The sequence below is a fragment of the Camelina sativa genome, chromosome 11 (assembly GCF_000633955.1).
Source record: "Camelina sativa cultivar DH55 chromosome 11, Cs, whole genome shotgun sequence".
In the NCBI taxonomy this organism is placed as follows: domain Eukaryota; kingdom Viridiplantae; phylum Streptophyta; class Magnoliopsida; order Brassicales; family Brassicaceae; genus Camelina; species Camelina sativa.
Genome location: NC_025695.1, coordinates 28,846,907 through 28,859,815, shown reverse-complemented (window position 1 = coordinate 28,859,815; position 12,909 = coordinate 28,846,907). Strand labels below are relative to the sequence as shown.

Here is a 12,909-nt window from a genome sequence, read left to right as displayed (position 1 = left end):
CATACCAATTCTTTGTAAATTTGGTTCTCAACCACATACCAACCAACAAAATTTTTCTCTCTCCCACTGACTATTCCAGTCTCATTCCTGTAGATCTAACATTTGCAGACAGTGGGAATGACATTGGCTTTAATTATTCAAAGCGCTCTACCTGTTAAGTGTATCGGAATCCTTAGGAGCACATATATCCAAAAATATGTGTGTTAAGTGTTATCTACATTCTCAACTTTAGACGCCTCAACATTTTGGTAGCAGATGTTGCCTACGGCTTTAGGTTCACAATCCGAATAGTCATCATATCCATCTTTCAAGATCAGTATTCAATAATCTTGTGGTTATCTGAGGCAGGTGAATTCAAACAGAATCTCATTTGTATTCACATCCACTTCAGGGAATTTATTGGGATATTGAGAGGATATGGAGAACCGGAAATCAACGGTCGAGATAACAAACCCAAGAATATGTAAATTATGAAGATTGGGAAGAATCTAAAAGATATAGTTTAGGAATATTTACATTTATCTAAATATATTATTTACATTTATCATTATCTTAGTTTAGGAAACTCATCTCTATATAAGAGAATATATCTTGTACAATTATAACTATGAGAGTCTAATATAATTCTTCCTTGAATACATTATGGGGGGTGTATTGAAACTATGATTTTGGAGGATTTGATGGGACTTAAGAAATTTGGAATTCTGATAGATTTTAGGGGATTTGATATGATTTATGGTAAAATTCTTTCAAATCTCAACTAAAACCATGAGATTTGGATTTCTGTATTTTTAACTAAACAAATCCTCTAAAATCCTACAGAATCCCAAAAATTTATTAAATTCCAAATTCACGTGGATTTTAAAGTAGATTTTTAAATCATTAGTTCAATAACAGTGGATTTCATGAGACTTTTTAAAATCCATGATTGAATAACATAGGATTTGTAAATTTTACACAAATCACTTAAAATGTCAAGTTGAATATACCCCCTATGTGTTTTTACTCTCATCAAATTTATCATGGTATCAGAGCAAAGATTTTTGATGTGGTTTATGGTTCCACGACGTTGGAGTCTTTCTTTCTTTTTGTTCTAGTTGTGAGTTGGTAATGAGATTTATCCAAACTCCATCGACTATTTAAAAAAAAAAAAAAGCTGGTATTTTATTTTCACACACACGTGAGTGTGTCTTGTGTGGCCATGATTTGGCTGGTGGTGGTGACTATGAATATTAACCAAGACTTATGGTTGTGTTCGGCCTGTTGGCCAAGTAAAAAAAATAAAAAAAAATAATGGTGTTTGTCTCTTGTATAAGAGATTTGGGCATAATAGCACATGTCTGTGCTATTTTACGTATCGTCATGTGATTTCTTTGTTTTACTTCGACGGAGTCACGACGATGACTTCGACGGATACGATGCTGATCCGGCGATGATAAATTCGAATTCGACCATGACTACACAAGTTTTTTCATGAACAAGAAGTTCGAAAAATGATCCAAACTTGTGTTTTTTTTAAATCGATGGAGATTGACTCTATGGCTGAGTATAAATGCCACGAAGATGACTCTACGGCCGAGTATAAACATCGGGTATAAACATCGATGACCTAGCGGCTGGGTATTGTAGCCGCATTGAACCCTACGACCGGGTATAAATGTCGATGATGACCTGACGGCCGGGTATAAAGCCGTTATTTTGAAGATTTGTCCAATCTCATCCGTGTTACCACGTATGAGCTTGTCGGGGGTATTGGGATATGGAGAGGATATGGAGAACCGGAAATCGACCGAGATCGACGGTCGAGATGACAAACCCAAGAATATGTAAATTATGAAGATTGAGAAGAATCTAGAAGATATAGTTTATGAATTTTTACATTTATCTAAATATATTATTTACATTTATCATTATCTTAGTTTAGGAAACTCATCTTTAAGAGAATGTATCTTGTACAATTATAATTATGAGAGTCTAATATAATTCTTCCTTAAACACATTATGTGTCTTTACTCTCATCAAATCTATCAGAATTCCGTTTTGTTGATGTGACAAGTCACCACCAAAGTATAAAGAGATGCTGCGTTTGAAATTTTGGAGGCTTCTCTGAAGTCAATGCCAAATAGTTTATCTGGTTAACAACCACACCTTCTTTATTTCTTAGATAACAAGTTACATGAAAAAGTGATTTGTCCTTAGATTGGCAAAAGCAGGAGGCACGCCTTAAATCTTGAGGAAGCACTCCTTGGGCAGAAGATGGCTATGGAGTTATATATCACATTAAATTGACATTAGAGTTAGTTCAAAATGTTAAACATCATTAAGGATACTTACAAGTATATTATGGGTTTTAAACATTACTTCCTAATCAACATATACTTCACCTTATGAAATCTCTTAGATACATCATTATATGAATCGAAATTTAACATACTAAGATGTTTAATAGCTTGTCAGTGTCTCCGGATTTGTAGCTTAAATAAAAGATATACAACCAAGCCACAGAGTACATATTAAGATGTTTATGATGATAGTGAAACTAGATAAGAGAAGAAGGTTTTGGAAAATATTCTTGATCATCGTCTAGGTACTTGAGACTGAATTTGCTTCTCATTTTGCTACTAGGAAGGATAGAGCAAGTGCGGCTCCTACAACGCCTCCTGCAGCGGCTGCCGCAGCTGCTATAACCATAGCGGTTATTTGGAGGCCGCCATTTCCACGGGAGAGTCTCCTCGAAATCAGTTTGCAAGGCTTGTCAGCTTCTTTGTAAAGAAAAGAATTGGCTACTCCTTCAGTGATGGCATTTTCGTTCTACAGGCATAGATAGCAGGTGAGGTCAGATCTATGAAGATACACCTCAACCACAAAATCATTTAACACAGTCAATATCTGCAACTCCTTGTTAGGACACTCATGTCCCTTATACAATTTGCCCTGGCACTTGAAACAAATACTTCGCCTGCGCATATCATCCAATTCGGCACTAGTTCTATGCCTTTGAGGACGCAGAGAAGCTGGTGGAGTGCCCCTCTCCACTGTCGGTTTCTCCATGGGTTTATTGCCTTCCGCAAACGTGGATTTTGCGTTCCAACTATTCAATGGAGTGGGAACATAAAACCTAGCCGCAGGCACCAACTGCTTCTGAGCTTCCACCACCTTAGGTAGCCCCCGTTGCATAACAGTCCTCAAAGTACTTGACTCCATCGAAAAAGCCACAGCAATCAACTCAGGTAAATCATGCGGTTTCATCATATACACCAATTCCTACATTTCTGGTCTTAAACCATTTAGAAAAATACCCTCCAACTTCACATCATCCAAACCAGAAACCTGAGCAGACAGATCCTCAAATTTCCTCACATAATCCGCCACAAAACCCTCCTGTTTGATGCAGAACATGCTCTGACCAGGAATGAACACTAGCACATCACTAGCTCAATTCAACATAAACTCTCATATGCAAGATCTTTCACAATCTCATATGCAAGATCTCATATGCAAGATCTTTCACACAATTCAACATAAACTCTCTAAACAATGAGAAAACGCTTATATACTAAATTGAAATCCCAATCCAGATATTTTTAGAGACTAAAAATATCTTCTTATTCCTTCTATTAGCCTAACGGCATAATATTCAAACTTGCTCACGGGCCTCCTCGTATGCCACTTCACACGCGCGTGCCTTATAACGTCTCACATACACCTTTCTTAGCTTATCACTCTCTAACGAGTGTTTGAGCGTTTCCATAGCTATAAGATATACTAACCCAAGACTTGGAAACTGATGAAAACTCCATCAACTTAGGGGTCTAGCTTATAAATGCCACACTCTATCAACAATGACAAAGCGTAAAGACAAGAGATACATACTTTACAGAATTTTTAAGAGGTGTCACTCATTCAGATTCACAAACTCACAAAGGTTTTGCAAGACGAAACAGATTTTGTAAATCCCAGTTACTCTCCATATCTACTAATACACATTCGTTTTCATTTAGGGACTTGAGCGAGGGTGGAAGAGTCGGAGTTGTCATGAGTTTTGAGCAACCGTCGTTTACTGGTTTTGATGTTTTCAATCTGAGGGAACTTCAAACCTTTGCTTCATAGTCTCCATCTCCATCTCCATCTGTGTGGTGATTGTTGTCTCTTCTAGTTTCGTAACAATCCACTTCCAGTTTCGTAACAGTCCATGGCCAAACACGTCACCATGATATATAAACAGATGTTCTGACAGAAAAGACAAAGGGAGGGATGGAAACTCGCAGCTATCAACTGTAACACCTCCTTTGCTTCTTATACTTCTTATATCGGCTGCTAAAGTACCTAAACCTTTTTAAGACCGCAAGTCCACCCTTGGCCCACCTGGTCTCATGGCCTGCAGGAGTCCTAATACACATTCGTTTGCATTTAGGGACTTGAGCGAGGGTAGAAGAGTCGGAGTTGTCACCAGTTCCGGGCAACATTCGTTTACTGGTTTTGATGTTTTCAATTTGAGAGAAATTGAAACCTTCTGCTTCATAGTCTCCATCTCCATATCCATCTGTGTGGTGATTGTTGTTGCCTCCAGTTTCGTAATAATCAACTTGGCTGCTACTCTCAGTTTCAAGGATGTCCAATTCCCTGCTGCTGCTACCCTCAGCTTCCTCTGTCATGATCTGTACACCACACTCAATAATCTTGTCCCACTCGTACTTGTGGTTGAACTCAAATGTAATCTCTCTCATAGTCATATCCACTTCGCTCATAGTCACATCCACTTCATGGCAATTGCTTCGTTGGCGGAACAAGTCACCATGACATATAACCAGATGTTTTGACTTAAAAGACAGTCTTGTGGACCATTTCATATTGTTGACTGTAACACCTCCTTTGCTTCTTATACTACAACTTATAGCTTCATAATTGTAGTCCGCAACTGGCGAAATGAGAAAGCAAGCCTTAAACCTTGAGGAAGCAGAGACAGTACCCGGAGCCAGAGGGATGGTTATGGATCTCCCTGTATCTTTGTGAGTGAACTCTGCAGGGATTTTTTGACCTGATAAGCATACATAATCGTAAATTGATTTTTGTATGATTCTTCTTCTTGATTCTTCCTCCAGTTTCAAACAGTTGTTGAATCTGAGTCTCTTGGTTGGGTTATGCAAAGAGAAGCTTACTCTCTTGAGTGATACACAATCTTTTGCATCTAGGCTATGGAGGGAGGGGGGAAGACCCGGAATTAACTCGAGTTTTCTGCATCTATCGATGTTAAGCCATGATAGACGAGTGAGACCTATGACGCAATATGGAATACTCTCAATATCACTGCCACTTAGAACTAGTGAAGTTATACAAAGTGGTAAATGTGTCAAACTCTTGAGGTTTCTGCTGGAAATGTTAAGGTGCTCGAGACGAGAAAAATATTCAACAAATGATGGAGGGACATCTTCTATCTCTGTATCATTGATATTGAGAATCTTGATGTTTTTGGAGATATCTGGAAAACTTCTCAACCGTGAGCAATGACTCATTTGGAGTCTCTCAAGAGATGCTAAGTTGATGTTGGTGGGAATAACTTGCAGCATAGAGCAGAATTCAACATTTAGAATCTCCAGTTTTTGTAGATTCTTAATAGAAGAGGGAAGCTCCACCAAACTTGAGCAGGCCTCAAGTATCAATCTCTCGAAATTAGTAGCATTTGAAAGATTTGGGATTTCTTTCAATCTACGGGATCGGTTTAGATCTATGATCTTGAGATTAGGAAGGGGCTGCATGTTAAAAGACAACAAATGAGAAATATCTTATTTAGTCGTCTGAATCATTATAGAAGCACAAGAAATATCAAATACCAACCTGGATTCCTCCCCACAGCTTCTCGAGATCACTAAATGGCATATGAATTTCGACGAGACGTTCCGGCTGAAATGTTGGAGGAAGATTTTTTCTCGGATAATGAGTCCAATGTAGTAACCTAAGACGAGGTAAAGACTCCACATCTTCTGGTATTTGCAAAGTACCTTTGCCATAGATTCTTAGGAAACGGAGATTAGGCATTCCTTTAAAAGCCCCCTTACTTACAGAAACCTCTCCGATCTTGGATGTATCAAATGATACACCTTTGACAGATCCAGTACCCTACCAAATATTGCAAAATAAGACTGATGAAATTGTTATCACTAAACATAAGTAGGCAATTAATATTACGGAATATATATAATTATATATGTAAGAAGTTAAACTTACTGTTTCGCTTACGAGTACATCACGAATCTCTTCCGCCTCTGTTAAAAATTGACGTCTCCCGGGCTCGTCAGACTGTTCAATAACTATTTCTTTACCCAATTGTTGTAGTAGATGGTGCATTACTATATGGTCATAGGTAGATATATGCACGAGAGATTTATTGGCTAGGGTCTCTAACCCATTTCCAACATCCAAGTTACTATCAGAAAGCACAGATATCACATGACCAACGACTCCATAGTTGAAGAAGCATGCAATGTGAAGAAACAGAGATTGGTTTTTCTTCGTCAATCTGTTATATCCCACTTTTAACACGTTCTCAATTTTTCCATCAAGACTAGCTTCGATCCTTGATAATTGAAGTACCCAGTCTTCCATGCTCTCCTCACGCAAAGATGAACCCACGACACAAAGGCCTAATGGAAGATTACCGCAAAGCTCAGCTACATATTTGGCAACCTCTTCAAAACCATCTGGTACAGAGCTTTGTTTAAAAGCAGAGAGACATAAGATCTCAAGTGCTTCTTCCTCGGATGGAAAATCCACATGGTAGATATCCTTAATCTTGTGTGCCTTCAAAATCTGCTTATCTTCTGTGGTAATGATGATCCGACTTCCGTCACCGAACCAAGAAAGATCCCCAGCCAAGGCCTCTAATTGCTCCAGATCATCTACATCATCAAGAATGATGAGCACTCTTTGATCGTGTAGCCGGTCTTTTATTGCGCTTAAATTATCTGTCTTTATATTATCTTGGCTCAAAATCTTAGACAGAAGGTGCTGTTGCAGAGACTTCTTGGATTCAGGGCCATCAACAGCCATTATGTTCGTAGAACCTTCCTTGCGGTTCTCCATCATATATTTAAGTATAAATCTGCTAGAGAGTTGTTCATATAAAGCTCCAGCAATAGTAGTCTTACCAATCCCTGCAGGACCGCAAATCCCAATCATCTTTGCCTCATTACTTTCCAAGCATAACAAAGAGTTCAATTTTGTCAAGTGAGCTTCCATCCCCACCATCCCCTCAAAATCCCTTGAAGGTGTAGTACGATTCAGTTTGTTTGAAACATCTGCAGCAATCTTTTGGATCATCTCTGTTTCATTAGCCCTAATAAAAGCAAAACAAAATGGCGTTGGTGGGTCTAAATTACAAAAGAAAATTGAAGCATTGTTTTAAGAAAAATAAAGGAAATGAGACATTTTTAAGAATATACTAAATTTTTAAAAAAATTTGAAAATTATACTTAATCCTACTATCCTACTATATTAATTGAGAAGTACAAATATGAAACTAACCTTAGAATGTGTAAAAAATTACATTCAATTGCCATTAGAAAAAATTAATTAAACATAATTAACTAATTTAAATAAATATAATTAATTAAAAATAAAAACACTCACAGATCAAAGATTAAAAAATCTAAAAAAATCTAAAAATATATTTTCTCTCTCTAATAAATTATGGACGAAATTACTAATTTTTTTTAAAAAAAATAAGTAAACCAATCAGAATTTTAAATACTAAGATTTTATATCCAAGTATACAATACAATTAACTAAATTCAAAAATTTTGTTAAGATTTCAAAATATGATTCTCCTATCATGTTTATTTTATTTCATTTACAAATTGTTTGGAATTTTCATATAATACTTATAATTAATAAAATGCATATTTTTTTCTGCATATGTTGTGATTTGAATTTTTTAAAACGAAGATATATTACTCAATGTATGAAAATGTGTGTTTTAATTTCCACATTGGCGGGTTGGTAAAACTAAATTTCGATAGATGATAAATTAATAATTTTTATTTGCTCACAATTATAATATTAAAATTACTATTTTATATTTCAACAAAAAATGATGCAAATACAACAAATAAACAATATAAACTGTAATAATACGTTAAAAATAAAATAATATAATTTTCTAAAATAATTAGTATTCAAATAGACTAATAGATTTACAAAAAAAATAAAAATAAATATTATCTCAAACAAAATAATTTAAAAAATTATTATTATTTTATATTTATTTTTAAAAATGTTGACCCGTGCTTTAAGCACGGGATATATCCTAGTATTATAGTTATTTGAAAACTACACATTTTGAAATGAAAATGGACAGATATACCCTTTTTATTAAAAGTTATTTTAACAATTAAATAAAAATAATAAAAACAATAAAACAAAATTTTAAAATTTAAAGTAATTCAAATTTAAAAATAAATTACTTTTTAAAATTGTTAAATTCGGAATAAATTATTAATAAATATAAATTATAACAAAAATGTATTTATTGTATTTTACATAATGATTACATAAATCAATTTTTTATCTTAAAATTTTGAATAAAGAAAAAGAATTTAAATATTTTTGTTGAATTTAAAATAAATAATTCAAAATTATACAATTTTTAATATATATATATATATTTGTAATGTCGACTTTTTGAACAATCGTTTTGTTTTTTACTTCTGTTAACTTAATTATCTTTGTCATCAACTTATATTAAAACTATTGACTTATGTTATGGCTAGTGGATTTATAACATAGTCGATTTTTTTAACTGTTGACTTATTTTTTATTCATCCATTTATATTTTTTTGATTTGTTTATTTATTTTTGACTTATTACATTTTACATTGATTTATTAATAAGGTCGATATTTTGAATGGTTGATTTAAGTTTAATTTTTGTCGACTTATTTATTTTTCCATCGATATATTTTAAAATTCTCGACTTTTTTTTGTTTGATTGTTTTTTTACATAGTCGACTTTTGATGATGTTGACTTATTTGTTTTTTTGTTGACTTATATTTTTTTCTCGTCGATTTGTTTGGTCTTAGTAGACTTATTTCATTTTACGTTGACTTATTAATAAGTTTAACTTTTTGAACTGTCGACTTATATTTTATTCCTACTGATTTATGTTTTTTCTTTGTTGACTTATATTAAAAAAAGTCGACTTATTTTTTTATGAATTGATTTGTTACATAGTCGATTTTTTTGAACTGTTGATTTATTTTCTAAAAGCTCACAATATTTGATTATTTTATTAAACTTAATAATTTTTAAAATAAATTAAAATTATGTAACTTATACTCAAATTTTCAGTAACATATTAATATACTCCCTCCGTTTCAAAATATAAGATGTCTTAGAGAAATTTTTTGTTTCATAATATAAGATGTTTTCAAGTTTCTATGCATCTTTTAGATTAATTTAGTATTTTATATTATGCAGTATTATTTCTGATTCGTTGAACTTGTTAAAAGTAAAGGCTTCTTTAATCTACGTGTTTTATTTAGAACATCATATATGTTGAAACGGAGGGAGTATCAAAATATATATTTATTTTTCAAAAAAATTTATTGATTGAAAAAATTAAAGAATTATTAGTGAATTATATATATATATATATATTTAAAACTATTATTATCTGAAATTTTACTAATCATAAATCCAAAAGAATAATTTTAATTAATTTTATTTTATTTTTATATAATAAATTTTTGAAATTAAATTACTAAATCATACCAGATATTTTAATTATTACTTAAGGGCATATTTTATTTATTTTATCTGAATTATTATCTTTTAGTTATTAAATAATATTATATATAATAAATTAATTCATCATTTTCTAAAAAAAATTAACAAAATTTCGAAGTTTAGGCCCTGCTTAAAAATGTGGCCGCCGAGACCGATTAATTGCCGATTATACGCTTGGCGGAGGGTAACCGCCGCGATTTTATCCTATGCGGCAAACAAATCGGAAATTTTCAAATAATTCAGTTTTTCACGTTTTTTAAGTTCGAAATATGTTTTTCTTTGTAGATCTATGATGTTGGGACTAAATCTACAAGTAAAAAAATAGAAACCGCATAGAAAAAGAAAAAAAAAAAAGAAGCGGCACTGATTAGGTTTACAGGTCGCAAACACACAGGGAAGAAGACAGGGATATATTTATTATTTTGTTTATAATTAAGTATAATTCTAAGAAAATAGATAAAAAATATACTACCGCGTCGAACCATGGTACATAGAGTTTAGTTTACACCATAAACCACTAGACTACGCTACAACTTGGGTTAACAGTCACAAATTTACCATATTATACATATATCTACATAAAATACCTAAAACTAGTTCTCGATTAATCCTCGCGTAATCTCCGCTTAATTGATTAGACGCTAGGCACTGCCTCACCGCCTGATCAGCGCCTAGCGATTTTTAAAACTCCAGGCAATGTTTTTAGAAATAATTTTGTCTAATGAATTAATTTAGTTATATTGTATTTATTTTTAATTTTTAATTATGGACAAAATAGTTATTTTATGCAATATATAAACTATATTTCAAAGACTTCAAAAAAATTAGTATAGATTTTCAAATTTCCTACTAAAATTAAGGTATGTATTCAAATTTTTTCTAAAGGAAAAGCAATAAAATTCATTCCGACATACCAATGAAGATAGTGTTCCCCTTCTATGTTTGCGACATCAGTCAAAGCATTCTTCCAACTCTGTTCACCTCCTCGGTTCTACCTAGGCAAGTCTTGTCGAAAGCCCTCCCGAAGTCTCCCCTCTGTTTCCGAACATCAGAGGGATCAACTTGGTAAAAAATCGTCATCACAATCTGCTTCTGATCTTCTTTGCACTTGAAGATCTCAACCAGTTCATCTAAACACCAGCTTGAAGAAGCGTAATTCTTCGAGAGCAACACGATCGAGACTCTGGATTCTCTAATCGCTTGTACTAGCTCAGGTGCGATCGTGTGGCCTCTCTCGATCTTCTGATCATCGAAAGTCGTGATACCTTTGTTTGCAAAGTGATTGCGTAAATGACTGAGAAACCCTTTACGGACATCTGGACCGTGGAAGCTTGGAAAGACATCGTATCTCCTTATGTGAGTCAAACAAGATGAAGAAGCCATGACAGAGATTAAAAAAAAAATGTGCTTGAAGTTTAGGAAAGTGTTTTTGGAATGGTTTTTAAAAGAAAGTATGATTGGGAATGCAAGAGTTCGTGTGGCTTATGTAATGAACTAATGAAGCAAAACGCGTTGAAGGAGAAGAGAAATTTCGAAGAAAGTTGAATGTTAACTGGTACTTGCCAGTGGACCCTTAAAAAAAACATTAAAGATAAGGAGACGACGAAGTAGTTGACGACTCATTTGAAGCATGTTTCATTATTAGTCGTCGAGGACCAGTGGCCCCTTTTTTTTTTTTTTTTTTTTTAAAGCTTTTGTCATTTTCCGGTGAAATGAGCAGAGAGATGAAGTAGTTAGCAGTAGCTAGCAGAGAGTCAAGTTGGAAGAAGACGACTAATCAGGAAGATTCAAATTAGGGGGTTCTGTTCTCAACCAGATACCAATTATTTGTAAATTTGGTTTGAAAGTAAACGGGCCGGGGTCTTTTAATTCTTTTCTAAATAAATAATAATATCGAATTGACCATCAAGAACCAAACTTACTTTGCAAAGTTTGCAAACGCTTTGTAGTACTAGTTTAGGTTTTTAACAAGAAAAAAAATTCTTGTTTTTGGATGTGTAGTTTAGGTTTTATTCCTGCCAATGTTTTTCTGTTGTTGTGACTTACGTGTTACGCTATCGTTTGGCTTCCTCAGTTTTTTTTTTTTTAGTTTCTAGTCCTTATTGGTTTGGTGGTTGCTGCTACTACTCTCAGTTTCATAAACCATCTATGGTGGTTCCTTGTTAAATTACACTGGAAGCAAACAGGTTTGGATAATCAGTGTAATAAACACAAGACAATAACTAACCCTAATGTACAATGTTGCTTGCATTTAATAATCTTGTTCTCATTGTCCCAGTAAATGAACTCGAAACAGAACCCCTCGGCCCTTGCTCATGGTCACATCCACTTTGTAACATATCTTTTGTTGATGAAACAAGTCACCAACAAATAATATAAATAGATGTTCTGCTAGGTGCACATCTGATTAAAGACATGCAAGATTACTCTCCTTGATTATATTCCTCCAGTAGTCCAGTTTCACACAATTGCAGCAAATAACATCAATGATTCACACTTGCTTGAAACGAAGCACTACAAACAATCGAAATGTGACACAGATCAGTTTTCATTATTCTCTCTCCACCTGACGACTTTTCAAGTCTCATTCCTGTAAATCAAACATTTGCAAAGACAGTAGGAATGACATTGGCTTTGATTGCTAAGAGCTGACTCCATGACTCGATTAATTTTTTTCCTCAGTTTCATCATCTTCAAAATCTCTGAAATTATCCGTTTGCAGAAATGATAATTTTTTTCATTCGACGATATGACTTCTGCACAACTAACTAGCTCTGGAATTTCGGTTAGTCTGGTTACGAATTTCAAAACCGGAAATAACCAAAATTTTATTTTTCTAAAGGGTGTATCTGACTTATGTTGGTTGACTAATCTCATTCTGGTAAATATTGATTTTGACATAAATTTATTTGATAGTTAAAATAGTATATTTGAAAAATATTTACGTCATAGTTGAGGTATAAAAAGTAAAAACTATACGTACTTTTAAAATTGTTTAAATTTGGCCATTTAATTTAGCCAACCGGTCCTTGTGTTGTTCGTTTCACAGTTTAGTTTTTTTTTTTTTTTTTTTTTTTTTTTTTTTTTTTTTTTTTTTTTTTTTTTTTTTTTTTTTTTTTTTTTTTTTTT

General features: G+C 33.4%; 1 pseudogene; it reads right to left on the bottom strand.

The window, feature by feature from the left end:
- LOC104724545 lies at positions 3,786-11,320 on the bottom strand (annotated as a pseudogene).